The 17,309-nt window shown below is 38.9% G+C and overlaps 1 protein-coding gene across 2 annotated transcripts in view; it reads right to left on the bottom strand.

Moving 5' to 3' along the window:
• Positions 1-17,309, bottom strand: part of GJA5 (gap junction protein alpha 5) — a 50,250-nt gene that overhangs the window by 14,325 nt on the left and 18,616 nt on the right. Inside the window, exon 1 of one of the 2 annotated variants that reach the window (XM_020810932.3) lies at positions 3,800-17,309. This exon is cut by the window's right edge and continues 18,616 nt beyond it. The gene's annotated coding sequence lies outside the window, so the exon portion shown is untranslated. Of the gene's footprint in view, positions 1-592; positions 3,665-3,799 lie in introns of those variants that run through there. The other variant, XM_020810920.3, reaches the window with a different exon arrangement.

Below are 17,309 nucleotides of genomic sequence, written 5' to 3'. Positions count from 1 at the left end.
TTTACAAGTTTGGGATACAGTATCACCTGAACTCATTTCTTGCATTAGAAGGATATAGTCTCCAGTAACTCCAAATCATGCAAACATGGTTTCAAGAGAAAGAAAAATTGAAATATTAGAGGTGATGCACTGTATATACCAACGTCTGGCTAAAAATTATCCCCCAAGATTGTGCTGGGAAAAAATCTTCCTTTTAGAAAAGATTCCTATCACCAGTTGCACTGATTTTGATGAAACTTGAAATCTTGGCTAGAAAGGTAATTCTCATTACACTTCCTAGTTCCTGCTAATAGTTATCAATATTGATCACACTAATTTCAATGAAAGAAAGCCTATTTCAGATTCCTAGGAGTGTGTTTCTTTGGTTCAAAAGTGGAGAAGCCTGTCTCTTTAGTCATATGCTTACACTCTCCCTTCAGACTTATTTTCTGTTTGCAGTTATTTTGTCTAAAATGGTACATTGCACGTTGGAAATATCATAAAGGAGGTGAGTGTTATTTTAGCAATATATTATTATGACAAATTATGATATTATTTGTATACAAAAGACCTTGAAAACAGAAATAAATTTCTAAATATCAGTTTTACTCACATGAATCTCCTCTTGTTCCTGGAAATTGTTCCTTGTTAATCAGTAAGGAGTATTTTCTATTCTGTCATTATCGCCATCTTTCTTTCTTTCTTTCTTTCTTTCTTTCTTTCTTTCTTTCTTTCTTTCTTTCTTTCTTTCTTTCTTTCTTTCTTTCTTTCTTTCTTTCTTTCTTTCTTTCTTTCTTTTCTTTCTTTCTTTCCTTTCTTTTCTTTCTTTTCTTTCTTTTCTTTCTTTTCTTGCTCTGTCTCACTCACCCCTGTCTTAGTCACCTTTCCATTTTAAATATTTTATAGGCTTTCCTTTTTCATTTTCAGCCTTTCTCCATGGTATCCTTGTCTAACTTGTTTCTTCAGACTTGTTCAACTCTGACTGCTGTTTTTAACACTGCTCTTTTCACTTGTCTGGACACACAAGCGCTGCTCTTCAGAAGCAAGCTGTTATCAAGATTTCCTTGGAAGTGTGAGGCTATGATACCCCTTGTGTTACCAGAGCTTTCTGAGAAAGTTTTCCCCACTCAAGAAGCAAAAGGGATAGTTGAGTACAGAGTGGAGCAGAGGTAGGTTGTCCCTGGCTACTTCTGTGAAGCTCAGCCAATCAAATTCCAGTTCCCAGTGCTCAGAATCCCTTATTTTGCTTATAGCACTTTGCTTGGTGGTGATGAGAGGACTATATACTATACATACATAAACAAACATTTGTCCATGAGGAAGTTAAAAATAGAATTAAAAGAGCTCTGTCTGCAACAGAAGTAGTCTGTTGAGAACATTGATTGTGACTTCTCACAAATAGCAAAGTTTTCCAAGGAGGGCAAGAGCTGTGCTCCAAAATATGCTAGAACAACAACTTGTGCTGGGAAACCCGCTTCACTTTTGGTTGGAAGTATGCTAGGAGAGAGGGCACAAAGCTTGAGGCAGAGCAAAAAATGGATCTACCTCCAAGTCAGAGTGCACAGTACCCAGGAGTAGCCATATTTTTTTTGCCCCACAAGGCAAAACAGATCCCCCAAGCTCCTTCTCCCATTCTTGTAGTCAACAGAATAATAATAATAATAAATAAATTATATTACAATTTGCTGCCAGTTCATGAAAATCAAAATCAGCTGCCCAAGGCAATACTTCATCGTACCTAATCGTAAGGAGCCATTGGGCCACATTACTACTCAGGTTTCCCTCAGGACATGGAATGTCTTCCATCCAGTTTTAAAGCTATCCTATTATCCTGTGTTGCCTTTGACTTCCAGATGTTCATCTCTTTCATTTCAGTCTCTCAATCTTTCAGAGTTGATAGGATTAATAAAATATGAGATTTTTTTCACAGTATGAGAAATGTAAAGGGTTATATCTACAACCATCCTCACAAACCTGCATTTATTTATTTATTTATTTATTTATTTATTTATTTATTTATTTATTTATTTATTTATTTATTTATTTATAACCCACCTTTCCCCTCAAAAGGACCTTACTTCGAAAGGATCTTACTTCATTCTTGGCTGTGTAATTATTATTTATTTTCTTAATAGAAGAAAGTAGGTTTGAGTAGGTGCAAGTTTGACCTTCAATGGGGAAATAAAGGGAGATGCCAAACCCTTTCCCTGACCATCATTTCTTTCTGCACAACCCTCCCAATGTCTTCCCCTGTACATGCAGGTCCAGTTACATGTTTATACAAACAGATCCCCAGGGCCAACCAATGGTCGGGTGGGACTGGTATCCTATTTGAAAATTGGGAAAGAAGTCATGGTTAGCGTCTCAAGAAGGACAAAAAAGAAGCTTATGGAACAGTAGGTGTGATGAGGTGTAATTAATCTTCCAGCCAAGGAGAAATAAGAGGGGGGAAAGGATTTATTATTATTATTATTTTGGTAAGAAGACTCTCTGAAGTTGCTTAGGATGCTACTTTAACCTTAGGAAAGAGCTGAAAGTTAACCAAATGGAAAAGGATTGCAAGTCATTGCTGAGAATATCAGTCGACTTCAAAAAGGAAGCACATTAGACAAGCAAGCCTCAAGTTACCTTAACTGTCCATCTCAGCCACTACTGTCCTCTATGGTCATATTGTTCTTAATAAAAAGTATTGTAGCATCTTTCTCTGTTTCCAATGGGGCCCACAGAGAAGAAATGCTTAATATACCAAGAGCTGAAGAAGGAGGTGGTAATGAGAAGAGCTGTTGTGGGAAAACATACATAGCAGGACTTGAGCATAGAAATATAAATTGATAGTAAGTACAGCAATGCGGATGGGAAGAAATGTCATGCTAGTCAATATCTGCAATGTAATGAGTATGCCTTTTTATGAAATACAGAGCCTTGTAAAGAGAATTCAAAACAAGAAGAGGTAGTTTGGCGTAATCATAGCATTTCAATAAACTTCCAAGAAAATAACTGTTAGTCTGTTGCAGCAGAAATGTCAGAACCTTTTGGCTAACAGGTTTTATTTGGCATTAGCACTTGTGGACTGTAGTTTGTTTCTTTGGATGCAGGGAGTGCATCACTTGGTAAAACCAAAGATTAGGTAACAGGAGCAGTGAGACAAACTGATTTGCATTATGGGCAGGAGACTAAGCATTTAAATCATACAATGTCAGGATTGCAAGTGAAATTAAAATAAACAAACCCCTAGTGGAAATGTAGATGTGAACTTAATAAGAGTTATTACAAAGAATTTCTCTTCTTTGTACTTGCTGATTTCCACTATCTCCCCCTCTTCTCCCCACACTTTTATTAAGTGGTCTCTACCATATGACATAATAATTTGCTAGTCCTTAAATTGTCACGGGGCTCTGTTCTTTTTAACCCCTGATCTTTCACAAATATTACATTCAGTTGTGTCTACAGTTTCATACAGTTGAGTGCAATGCTCTTTTCAGGTACTGAGATATGACTGCCAAGTCAGAATGGAGCTTATGTTTTCCTATTGTCCCAACATAGGAAATGCAACATGAGATGATATATAATTTACTAAGAAGCAAAGAACAGATCACCTCCAGATCTGTAGACAATAAAATCTAATTAACATAAGAAAGTTTATTTGAAGCCAGTTCAAATTAAGGACCACTCCCCCCCCAAAAACAAAAATACTTCTACGTTATTTTTACTCATTCCAGCAGGTTTCAATAGCCAGAATGTTGAATGTGAAACTGATTTTAAAAAGAAAGTTACAAACTATTACATATTGGGGTCAACACTAGGACTTGCAAGAACTTACCTTTTATCTTTGTATCTAGTAGGGACTCTGATGGAGGAACCTTCAGTTATGATCAACACAGTTTTGATGAGTGTTGGGGAACTCCACGTCTTCTTGTATTGGTTAGCTGGAGATTCCCCAAACCCCCTAAACGAAACAGGCTCTAGGGTCTTGCAGCTTGAGTGCTGTATGACATGCCTCAGCAGCTGTCAGACTCGTACAGAGTCATCATCATGGATTGGGTTATAAATGTGGTCCCAAGGAAGCTTTACTGAAAGCGGCGACTTGGCTGTCTCAAAACACTTCCTTCAGCTCCCAGCCTCTCTATTTTTAATGGAGGAATTCAGGGCTATCGCAAAGGAAGTCAAATTGTTTTAGGAAAACAATAGCAAAGTAACTAGAAGTTTATTAGTTTCCTCCCTTGGGGTCTGAAATGGAGTTGTCAATTGGACTAAAATGATGGATGAGCTATTTATTTAAAAGATTAATTCACCGGACTCACACGTTCAATCTTGCTTATGCTTTTAAAAAGGAAAGAGACAGAGAGATTATAAACTGGTGTCTAAGTGAAGCAGCAGCTTTACAGTGCAAGTAAGATGTCAAGCCTAGATAATTGGTAGTGCTTGCTAGAGCTTATGTTAGAATACCATTTTCTCTAAACTCAAAAAACCTCCCTGCCCCCACCGTATTTAGCAGTTGAACCATTCCTTCCCAAGGCTATATTAAAAATCCCCTCTCCATTTTGTGCAGACTTTGGGTGAAAGTTGTGGGGATTGATTGGACCAACTCTCAGAATACGTGGCAGAGAGGTTCTGAAGGATGGAGTCTACAAAAGCAACTTCCCTAAGCTCCGTATTAAACACAGGAAGCAGTAATTTCTGTTCAAGGCACAGCCCACTGGAAAATTATTTTACGTGTACTGTAATTCTAACATTTCCATGCTTTCAAGTCAATTCTGATTTATAGAAAACCTTTCTCCAGGTAGAGAATACAAAGAAGTGGTTCCCCATCCCCTTCTTCTGAGGCACCCTGGGACTATGCAGCTTGCTCAAGTCCATTATACAGGTTGGCTCTTCCCCTGGGAAACAAGGTGGGGGGGATCAAACTCCCAACCCCTGGCTCTGCAATAAGATAACTAAACCACTGAGCTATCCAACCAGCTTTTATTTTACACATGTTCCATTAAAATTAGCTAACATTGTACAAGGGAGGTCTTCAGTTGCTCCAGTTTATTTCATCGGAAATGTGTACGAGTGTGTATCAGAGATGGCGCCATTGGCTGCCTTTTAAAAACCATTAGTGCTATCTAGCACACATCCCCAGCTTTACTCACTGAAGCATGCCGATCCTTATTTTTCAATACATGCTAGGTTAGTAAAATAATCTCCAACTATTAAGATTGCTGTATAGACTATTATCTCCGTGCTGCTCTCTTTTTAATCCTTTGTGGCTTGAAAAGGGTTGCTTTTCCAAAACGTTTCAAAGCATTAACATAGGTGACAGAAGAGAAATATTTTTGCCCATGTTGTCTCTAGTTGTTATACTGACATTTCAGGCAATCAGAGTCATACATTCTATATTGTTTCAAAAGCTTGCAAAATTCTTGACCATGGAGAAGTGCAGGAAAGTGTGTGTGTGTGTGTGTGTGTGTGTGCACATAATACATAGTGAAGCCTTTATCATACCATTTTTGTCCCTCTTGAAAGCCATCATCTGTCTCTCCAGCCAAGACTGAATTGCAGCCTTGAGTGATTCAGTTTCAGTGAGCATTGTAATCATGTCAACTTGCAGAATGGAAGAGGGAACCATGTCCAGCAATCCATGGATGCACAGTTTGTAAAGCGCTAGGCTGTAAATGCCTGTGGTTTGTAGAATCTCCCCTGTAGCAGACAGACTGCAAGGAATGGTCTTCTGCCAAAGGAGTTGCACTTTTTATGTTCAAAATCTAACCAGTTAAATAGTGATGGATATCAGTGGCTCTCATCATTTTGGACTTCGTTTCCCAGAAACCCTAGCCATGGTCAGGTTTTCTGATGGTTGAAGTTGAAAACATTTTTGGCATTGAAGGTTGAGGACCACTGATGCAAATCAAGATCCAAGTTAAAGCAGAGGCTCCTGTCTTTGATAGTACTAGTCTGGGTAATCCATGCATACTAAAGATACACTGCATGATTTTATCACACATCCTCACTTGTATTGTACATATTAGTTACTTGGAAACAATGAAACTTAACAGAGAGAAAGAGAGAGAGAGAGAGAGAGAGAGTACAGACAGATAGAAGTAGAATAAAGAATAATTTCTCTCTCTCTCTCTGTCTCTCAATAATACAAAATGAAATAAAAGGTGAGTCTACCCTCCAGAACTATGGCCTAAAGAGTGGTGGGATAAGGGAAATGCAACTGCCTGCTAAAACTAGTACTGAAAGAATGCTGAGATCAACAGACAAACATGCTAAAAGAAGCATATATTACAAAGAATAAGAATATGATGCACTGGACTAGGAAAGGAAGATTTAAGTTTGGTTATTGGTAGGATTAAGGAAGGAAAAGCACAACTGACAGTAAATACAAATCCTACTGTAAAAGTCACCCAAAAACCTTCCTTTTACAAATGGAGGACTAACAAAAGAATCCTCTTCAGCTTTTCTCCATATCAAACACCAAATGGAGGGAGCAACTAAGATTCATTTCCCCACATTAACTTCTAGCCAATAATTTGAAACTGGCTCCTGTTTTCCCTGACTTCATCCCCTTTCCTGGTGTTTACGTTGGTATTTATGCCACTATTTGCAGCATGTTGCCTTTTGGCTTTTTCTTATGATCTGGATCATCAGATCCAGATAGTATGATCTGAATTGCTTTAAATTGATCTGATTAGGTCTTGATATTTGTCAGTGCAAATCAGCCCAGTTTGATTTGGAATGCAGTATATCAGTGTCACAAATGGTGGCAGGTTTTATGAATGCTCGAGCATATTTGCTTCATCCAAGATTTCTTTTCTTTTGTGGTAATTATCTTAGTGTGGATGGTGACAGCAGCCATGAAATTAAAAGACGCCTGCTTCTTGGGAGGAAAGCGATGACAAACCTAGACAGCATCTTAAGCAGAGACATCACCTTGCTAACAAAGGTCCACATAGTTAAAGCTATGGTTTTTCCAGTAGCAATGTATGGAAGTGAGAGCTGGACTATAAAGAAGGCTGACCACCGAAGAATTGATGCTTCTGAACTGTGGTGCTGGAGGAGAGTCTTGAGAGTCCCCTGGACTGTAAGGAGAACAAACTTATCCATTTTGAAGGAAATTAACCCTGAGTCTCCCTGGAAGGACCAATCCTGAAGCTGAGGCTCCAATACTTTGGCATCTCATGAGAAGAGAAGACTCCCTGGAAAAGACCCTGATGTTGGGAAAGTGTGAAGGCAAGAGGAGAAGGGGACGACAGAGGACTAGATGGATGGACAGTGTCATCGAAGCAACCAATATGAATTTGATCAAAATCCGGGAGGCAGTGGAAGACAGGAGGACCTGGCATGCTCTGGTCTATGGGGTCACGAAGAGTCGGATGCAACTAAACGACTAAACAACAACAACAATTATCTTAGTGTACAAAAAAAGAGAAAACACCACCAATCATCTCCCATCACTTTAGAAGTACTCAGTTAAAATCATCTGAATTTTAAATGAATGAAACTTTGTGTAAGTAAGATGGGGGCGGGGAGAACAAACTAAATTTTAATTCCTATAATCTCCCCACCCCCAGGACTTTGCTTTTATGCTACTGTTTTGTAATATCTTGGAGATATGCTAGCTGAATTTGCTTTACTCTACAGATCACCAAGTTGGTCTGAATTGATCTAATCCAGTTTGGATCACTTCTGGACTAGCTGTGTTGGCTAGGCATTGTATTTCAACAAATAACTTGCCCAAGTTTTGGTACAGCAGGCAATAAGTGGAGGTTGTTGCTAGTTAGATTTGGGGTGTTTTGTCATGGTATGTTACAGAGAGGGTGAACATCTCCATATATGAGATATGGAAGGCCCTCAGCTGGGTATTTTCCTTCCAAAGAAGAGTAGATTGTAGCCCTCAATATTGTCCCTCTACTAGTAGCCAACAACCTTTTCCTTTCAGGCAGCCTTCTGGCATTTCAGCTGAATGGCTGTAGAAGCAGCTTTCAACTGAGCGGATATATTCAGATAACAAGACCCCATTATCTGTCAGTGTGCATCCCTTGAATAACATTAGCCTGTGCCACCAGATCCACCCAGGCCAATCTGGTTGCCATGCTGAGGTAGGCAATGAAGGTTTCTACAAGAAATCAAGCCCTCTCAGTAGTGGGTCCAGATCTCTGGAATTGTTTCCTGGTAGAAATCCATCATGCCCTCTCCATCCCAACTTTCAAGAAATAGTTAGACTGCAACCTTTGAATAACGCTTTAGAGACACTTTCCCTCCAAATTAACGATGAGTGCTGTTTCACCTGGCTGCCATCGGTGTGCTCTGTTGGATTTGCTGTCTGATTTGATTTGGGGTAGTAGGGAAGTCTATCTGGGTACAGTGCTTAGTTGGGAGGGTTATTCATACTGTTATTAACCACCCAGAGTAGTGCATGGCACTTAATCAGGCCAGTTTACAAATTACTGAAATATCTGTGGGGCACGAGCTGTGGAAGATTTAGCTCATTATATTCCTGACTATCAGTTATATACTGACATTAGAGAATGTTATCTAGATCCCATGCTAAAGAGAAGGAAGTTCTGGGATGTGAAAGATAAAATGGACTTCCTCCTTCAAGGGACAAACCATACATGACCCAAAACGTCACCCTAGGACTCTGGACTAAAACCAGTACTAAGCTTCAAAAATATAATAGCATGAATGTAATCTGATAACCTCACTAATTTTAGTGTATCTTAATACAATCACAGTCAAATACCACCTGTAATGGATTAATTTATTTTATAAGCAAAATATTGTTTCAAAGGTATCCAAAGTACTAACTTAAAGGCACCTAACATGCATGTATATTTATTGTGCCTCTTACCTCAATTTTAGCTGTTTTACTGTTATTTTATGTCAGTCTCACTGATCTTGCAGTGGTCTTTGACTGGTGCAATCAATATTCTATATGCTCAGACAAACAAAACAAACAAATGCTTCATTTTGCCTATGTCATTTAAGTTTTTTTTTTAAAATCTGCTTTATGGTTGTTGTGGGTTTTTCAGGCTCTTTGGCCGTGTTCTGAAGGTTGTTCTTCCTCACGTTTCACCAGTCTCTGTGGCCGGCATCTTCTGAAGATGTCGGCCACAGAGACTGGCGAAACGTTACGAAGAACAATCTTCAGAACATGGCCCAAGAGCCCGAAAAACCTACAACAACCATTAGATACTGGTCGTGAAAGCCTTCGCAAATAAATCTGCTTTATGTTTTAACTTCAATAGTTCTAAACTTTTTTATGTCTTTGTGTTTATTCTATTTCATTTCTTCTTTGTTAGCAGCTCACGGAACTATTCTTTGAAAAACAGGCAAAGCATTTATTTTTTAAAGATTTTTTAAAATCACGTTTCTAGATGGTGATGGTTTGCTGATTCCCCTCCCCCGCCGCCATTAGAAATAGAGCTGGGGTTCTCAATTGCATTAATATTCTGATGTTGGGAAAATGAACCCTAAATTTAACAATATTTTATAGATAAGAGTACTTTTTCCGAACAGGTTTATGAGATTGTGTGAAATGACATCTGTAAACATATAGGTCAACTCTGACAGAACACAGATTTTGCCTAAGGGCTGTGTCCTCAGCAAATTCTAAATAACCAGAGTACATCACAAAAGCCATAAGAACTGCTGCTTCAGCATAGCAGCCTGCTGTGAAGAGGGCCCTGCTGTTATAATACTGGCATCTGGAGAATCTTATGCTGGAGTCTTTTTCAAGAGACCACCTGCCTGTCTGCCTATTTTGCTGCACACATTAACTTCTCTCTAAATAGCCAGAAGCATCAACAGCATTCATTGGTTTAACAGTATTCCGTTTAAATGGTGAGAGACGGTTGGAAGTGAATAGAAGTGTCTGTGTACATGAGGATAAAGGGGGAGAAAACAGGAGAATGACTCTGCTGTCATAGAACCCTCCATACCACAATTACATGGGCATTATTCAGTTCATGCAGGCTTTCTTTTCCTACCCTACAGTACCAGAGTTAGTACCTCAGTATCTTTGAGTAAGTGCCACATTTATGGTGACATGTATGTTTCTACTGAGAGAGAGAGAGAGAGAGAGAGAGAGAGAGAGAGAGTATGTCACAATGAAAGAAGAAAAAGTGGATGCAAGTTTCCACAAATTATCCATATGCTAATTAATATCCATAGGTCCAAATTTAAAAAAATAATTACTGCTATTTAAATAGAAATACAGTACGTGTATTTCCCCACTTCAGAGAAAACAGACCAAGTCACTTGTGTGCTTGAGCTGTTCGGTTCCCTAAGCTTTGATGGGCAACTGCAGGGCTGGCCCCTACTTCCCTTTGTAGATTTGCTCTTTAAACTGGATCGGTATTAGACAGTCATTCAAAAGAGACGTGTCTTTCAAAGAGGACTCTTCTCTGTACTACTGTACATACGGCCACCTCAGCCAGGGCCTAGGCTTCTGTCGGAGCCCACTATTGATGCCTATCCTGCCTTGATTTAATTGCCACTCCTCAATCAACCTGTCCACCTGCAAATAAAATGGGCAAGTCATCTCTTAAATTCATGTCTGCTTTGTCTTCAATGCCCTGATGACCATGGAGACCACTGAAATGTGTTTCAGTCCACAATTGAGTTATTTCTGTTGACAGGTCTCTGTATTTTATTAATTTTTTCAGCTCTTTATCTTTGTTCATTTTCCCAGCTCTTTATCCTCAACTCTGGCATCCTCTGGAATTGCAATGTCAATTATCCAGATATTTCTTTCAGTTACTGCTACATCTGGTATATTATAGGTACCTGACTCTTTAAATCTAAAAGTCCCACAAGATCTTAACTTGGTCATTTTATAACACCTTCTCTATCTGATGTTTCCACAGATTCTTGGGTGCTGGCAGATTATACTTTTTAAATAATGACCAGTGTATTAATTTTGCAGCTCTATCATGTCTAGTTTTGTAGTCTTCTGTTCAATCGTTGAACATTCACAGATGAGGAGAAATACACTTTCATTTTTTCTTGGCAAAAGCTGTCATGGCTCCTTACACTAATTCCTTGAATTTTAGCATGCATTATATTAGTTTGGAGCACTTGTTCTTGTGCAGCAAAGATCAAACCTTATGTTACTTTCTTGATGGTCCCCAGTTTAGCTGTGCCCCAATTAAATTATTATCATGTCTTCCATCAATATTTCTCAGATATTTTCCATGAAGTAGCCTGTTTTTCAGCTTTAAATTGCTGTTTCTTGTATTCAGCCTTTGTTTCTGTTATTTTCAAGATGTTCTCTATTTTCACTGCTTTAAGTAATTTGTCTCTGCTTCTTTTAATATAATCATTTAGGCTTCTTCTTTCTCTTTCTCTACTACTTCTTGTATTTGTATTAATCCACTACCTCCAATTTTCCATATTAAATATAATCTGTCCACATCACTTTTTAAATGTAGTGTGTGATGTATGTTCATTAATTTCTGTGTTTTTTGATCCAATTTTTCCAAGGGTCAAGTCTGTTATCCCAGCGAGGTACCCAATTACTGGAACTGCTCATGTATTTATGGATTTGATTGTATTTCCACCATTTAATATTGATTTTGAAAAGACTACTACTGAAGTAGAGTGAGAGTATTCAAGTTCCTCCCTGGTCTAAAGCTGATGAAGCTTTTTTTTTATATATGAGTGTTTTATGGATGGATGTACAGAATGTTTCATTAAGTGAAAACAGTATCATTATTACATGAACAATCAGTTATTTAATATAAGCATATCTTTCAAACCAATTCCTGCATGCATAATCTGATTCAGCAACAAGAAACACTGTGGGAAAGAGGTTGGAAAATATAGGACAGGAAGAAAGAAATTGCATGAGCAGGGTAGTTGTGACCTAGATGAGAAGGGTGGGGGGAAAGGCCTCCACCTTTCTTGAGGCATGGCTTTTGCATTTACTTCTATGAGAAAGAGCGAAGAATCAAGCCTGCATGTGATCCTCATGTGGGCTCTGCAGGACCTTTCAGAAAACTATTTGGTGTCCCTAAAGCAAAACATTCAACTAGTTCTTCCAACATCAAAAGGAAACTAAGACTAGCTGAAAACAAAGCACCCAGTATTTGCAAGTTTTGTCAAAAAGTCAAGAGTAGCACGGGATGTAATGGACAGAAATGTCAATTTAACACGAAATTATGCATGGTTAGAATAGCAAGCAGAATATGGTGAAACTGGTGGAACTGAGAGAAAGTAGTCCCACAGTACTTTCAAAGCTTTACACATAGAAAAGGGAGATTTCCCCTGCTCCCTCTGTTCTGAGCAATAGGGTGGAAAACAGACATGACATGTTTTGAAATGTGTTTGTGTTCTGAAATAATTCAGGGTTACTGTTTGGGAAAAATGTCCTTCAATAATTACATATTAGTAGTTCAGTTTTGCTGTGAGGTTTGAAGTTCTGTGAGATCAGAAGGCTAAAGACAGGTGTTTACATGAACAGTATAATTGTTGTAGTTGTTGTTTTGTACACTAAGATAATTGTTGTTGTTGCTTAGTCGTTTAGTCATGTCCAACTCTTCATGACCCCATGGACCAGAGCACACTGGGCCCTCCTGTCTTCCACTGCCTCCCGGAGTTAGGTCAACTTCATGTTGGTCGCTTCGATAACATTGTCCAACCATCTCGCCCTCTGTCATCCCCTTCTCTTCTTGCCCTTGCATTTTCCCAACATCAGGGTCTTTTCCAGGGAGTCTTCTCTTCTCATGGGATGGCCAAAGTATTGGAACCTCAGCTTCAGGATCTGTCCTTCTATTGAGCACTCAGGGTTGATTTCCTTCAAAATGGATAGGTTTGTTCTCCTTGCAGTCCAGGGAACTCTCAAGAGTCTCCTCCAGCACCACAGTTCAAAATAATCAATTCTTCGGCGGGCAGCCTTCTTTATGGTCCAGCTCTCACTTCCATACATTGCTACTGGAAAAACCATAGCTTTAATTTTGCGGACCTTTGTCAGCAAGGTGATGTCTCTGCTTTTTAAGATGCTTTCTAGGTCTGTCATTGCTTTCCTCCAAAGAATCAGACTGCTGTCACCATCCACACTAATTACCCCACAAGAAAAGAAATCTTGGATGAAGCAAATATGCTGGAGCATTCATAAAACCTGTCACCATTTGTGACACTGATATACTGAATTCCAAATCAAACTGGGCTGATTTGCACCGACAACTGTCAAGACCAAATCAGATCAATTTAAAGCAATTCAGATCATACTATCTGGATCTGATGATCCAGATCGTAAGAAAAAGCCAGAAAAGAAAAAGCATATTGACACCTTAACAGCGTCATCTTTTAAGTTTTTAAATAGTTTGACTGGAATGCCATCACCTCCACTGGCCTTGTTGTTAGCCATGCTTTCTAAGACCCTCTTGACTTCCCTCTCCAGGATGTCTGGATGAAGGTCAGAAAGCACACTATCTGGGTTGTCCAGGACATCCAGATCTTTCTTGTACAATTATACCTGACTAGCCCAGTGGTGTTTTCCTACATTCTTCAGTTTAAGTTTGAGTTTTGCTATAAGAAGCTGATGGTCAGAGCCACAATCAGCTCCGTTTCTTGTTTTTGGTGACTATATAGAGCTTCTCCATCTTTGGCTGCAGAAAACATAATCTGATTTCGGTATTGCCCATCTGGTGATGTCCATGTGTAGAGTTGCCTCTTGTGTTGTTGGAAAAGAGTGTTTGTGATGACCAGCTTGTTCTCTTGACAAAACTCTATTAGCCTTTGTCCTGCTTTGTTTTGAACTGCAAGGCCAAACTTACCCGTTCTTCCTTTTATCTCTTGACTCCCTACTTTAGCATTCCAATCCCCTATAATGAGAAGAACATCTTTCTTTGGTGTCAGTTCTAGAAGGTGTTGTAAGTCTTCATAGAAATGGTCAGTTTCCACCTCTTCAGCATTGGCTGTTGGTGCATAAACTTGGATTACTGTGATGTTGATAGGTCTGCCTTGGATTCTTATTGAAATCATTCTATCATTTTTGAGATTGTATCCTAGTACAACTTTTCCTACTCTTTTGTTAACTATGAGGGCTGCTCAATGGGCTTCTTGCCCACAATAGTAGATATGATAATCGTCTGAATTGAATTAGCCCATTCCCGTCCATTTTAGTTCACTGACGCCCAGGATGTCATTGTTTATTCTTGCCATCTCCTGTTCGACCACATCCAGCTCACCAAGGTTTATAGATCTTACATTCCAGGTTCCTATGCAGTATTTTTCTTTGCAGCATCAGACTTTCTTTTCACTTCCAGGCATGTCTGCAGCTGAGCGTCCTACAGTATAATTAGCCTGGCAAATCAGCATCATCTCATTCCTTAAGATTTAAGGGCCAAAGCCTGAGACTGAGGGTCAAGTTCTCTTGAAGTCACCAAGGTGAGACACACAAGGCTTGAGAGGAAAGGAAATGCATAATACAAATGCCTTTGCATGTAGGCAGTGAGTTCTAGTGTCTGCTGGCAATGGGGTGGGAGGAGAAGGTTGGAAAGACACCTCACCAAAATAAAAATAAAAATAAAAAAAATCAGACCTCTGGTCCAACAGTGCTGCTTTCCCTGATATTTCAGTCTCCTCCCTGAGATCCTACAGAAACACAGTAATTCACAAGACTTCAACTGGTGACCTGAGACCTGGAAATCCTAGAGGTAACGGTGTATCAAAATATGATGGGCATGAGCAAACTCAAGCAAGGCCCTTTAATTTTATTTTCTAACCCCCTCTGGATGGATAGGGTTCAGAAAGGACGTAATAAATAACATCCATTAAAAAACTGAATATAATACTTTAAAGCAGAAGCAAAGTGTGCTGCTTATATACTACCCCACAGTGATTAAAGCACTCTCTGGACAGTTTACAATTTAATTATGCAGGCTACTCATTGCCCCTCCCAAAGAGCTGGGTACTCATTTTACTGACCTCCGAAGGATGAAAGGCTGAGTCGACCTTTGAGCCGGCCACAAGAATCCATCAGGATTGAATTCAGTTACTGTTAAGGACATTTTTGAATCATTTTGACAGTTTTCAACTGTAATACAATACTTTTATCCATCAGCCATGCTTTGTGTTTGGACAGGAAATGGTTAACTGATGAAAAAGAGTCAGATTCTGGTGTTTTCCCTTGAATTGTGTCTCCTCATGAATGAGAGTAAACACACACAGGGAATTCTGCAGACCATATTGACTGCTGTTAGTTGATGTTGTTAACATTCAAGCTACCTGTTGCTATGTAAAACTAAACATGCTTACCGATCATCGCAATGCGATGTTTAGCCTATCTAAACATCGCAATGTGATCGCATTAGCGATCGCAAAAAAGTGTCGCTATGCGGATTTGCTCGTTAAGCGAGGCACCGCTGTATTGTGTTGCAATGTTAAGCTATTTCTTGAAATTTTCAATCTTAGTTACAAAACCAATGTTCATGAAACAGAGAAGTGTTTGGCTTTTTTTTTTAAAGGACTGAATTATTGCTGCATGGTAGTGTAGCTATGTTCTTGTGCAGTAAAGCAAAAATTTACAAAGCCATTCTAACAATGGAGACACCCCAAACAAAAATTATAATTTTGAAATAGAACCTCAGATCAGCATCAGTTTTGGCACAGATGTAGCAGAGAGTCTGTTATTGGTCCCAGAAAAAAGGGTCTTTTTTATTGAATTGAATTGCTTCTTTTGAAAGAGAATGATTAGTCCCAACCACCCTTTTTTATTTGGAAAGAATCCAGGCTGCAGGGAGTGAAATTATGATTCTGGGGAAAAAGAAAGAAAAAAGAGGAAGCCCTTTCAAAGCCCTTCCAGTCAGGACCAAATTAAATGAATCTGAGGATGAAAAGACTAAACTCCTTCGTGTCCAGACAGATGTTAAAAAAAGTTTCTATTTCTGGTGTAAATTTTTTTAAAAGATATTATAAAAAATAGAGTGGGCATGGCAACATAAGTTTACCTGAGAGGTTAAAGGTTATGGTTAGACATTGTATGTGTTGTATCTACTCAGATATTTGCTCCGCCATTTCATAAAGTCCAAAAAACAGCCCTTCAAAATATTTCAGCACAGAGGGAACACAGGAACATCAAGCTATTCCTGTTTATGTTCTGTCTCAACAATTATAGTACAATCATAGTATAGATCATGGTGCACATAGTCTCTCACATGTCTGAGGATACATACTGATTGCAACCCACATGTTTGATCAAGAGACCCTGAACTAGGGAGATTCAAGATACATTGTGATATTTATAAAGAATGTGCTATAGCTGTAAAGAACTACAGGATTCTTTAAATAGAGTGGGAAGGCACATTATAAAATCCTTTATTTCTTTGAAAAATTCTTGTTCTTCTCACTGACTACATTTTGCAGCTTGGTAGCAATATTTGGAAGGTTCTGTACCCAACTGCATAGTTATCCCTGTCATTATTTTTGGATATTAAAAGGATAAGCAATAAGACTGTTAGCTGATTTAGCAATTAGACTTCCAAATTAGACTCTTATGCATACTTAATTGGGAGTAAGCCATGCTCAGCTCAGTGGGACTTGCTTTTGAGTAGACGTACATAGGAGTGCCCTGTAAATTATTTCCTGCAGTGAGATATCCTTTTTTCTCATGAAATGCAATGCAATGACCTTTCTGTGGAAAGAAATCCCCCCTGTGGGGTTCTAATGGGACTTATACTGAATGTGATGTTCACCAGACAATGAGTTCTGTGTTATTTGAAAGATGCCATTTTCCCCACAACCTGTTCACTTGCGGAAGTGTTAATGGTAAATGGTAAATTTGTCTGGGACTGAAGGCAGTTGTCAGTACAGTTGGAGGCCATCATGTTGAATAAGGTTGTGACATGCTTTTGCATGGAATTGACTCTGAAACAGATCCACTTGTTGCTTTCAGGAAATGTTTGTTAAGTCTTGTTTTCTGTTTTAAATATGTTTAGAGGGGGAGATTTTTTAAATCCTTGTGTCCAAAGTACCATAGTAGAATTAATAAATGCATCAAATAATATTCATGCAATCATGGGCAACATCAAGAGTATTTGGGGCAATCATATTATATGATGAGTGGCACAGAGTCTAGTAACATCAGTGTGAAGTCATTCAATCTTCTCCTCACTTGTAAAGGACTGTGCCAGTGCAAAAACCCCATCTAAATTCACTTTGGTTCTGCCACCTCCAATCTGTAGCCTATGAAGCAACTTCCTAGCAATCCTGTTTTCCGTGCAATGGTTGGCTGGAGGGGTTTAGACTTTCCTGGAGTTCCATCCACTTTAATATGTAGGTAGTTCTTTCCTTCTTTATTCAGTCTTAGCATCTTTGCTGTTCCTTGAGGATTTACAGATGTT

This window comes from Pogona vitticeps, chromosome 3 (genome assembly GCF_051106095.1).
Source record: "Pogona vitticeps strain Pit_001003342236 chromosome 3, PviZW2.1, whole genome shotgun sequence".
Taxonomy (NCBI): Eukaryota; Metazoa; Chordata; class Lepidosauria; order Squamata; family Agamidae; genus Pogona; species Pogona vitticeps.
The sequence above is the reverse complement of the archived record's forward strand: the minus strand, read 5'-3'. Positions and strand labels throughout refer to the sequence as shown.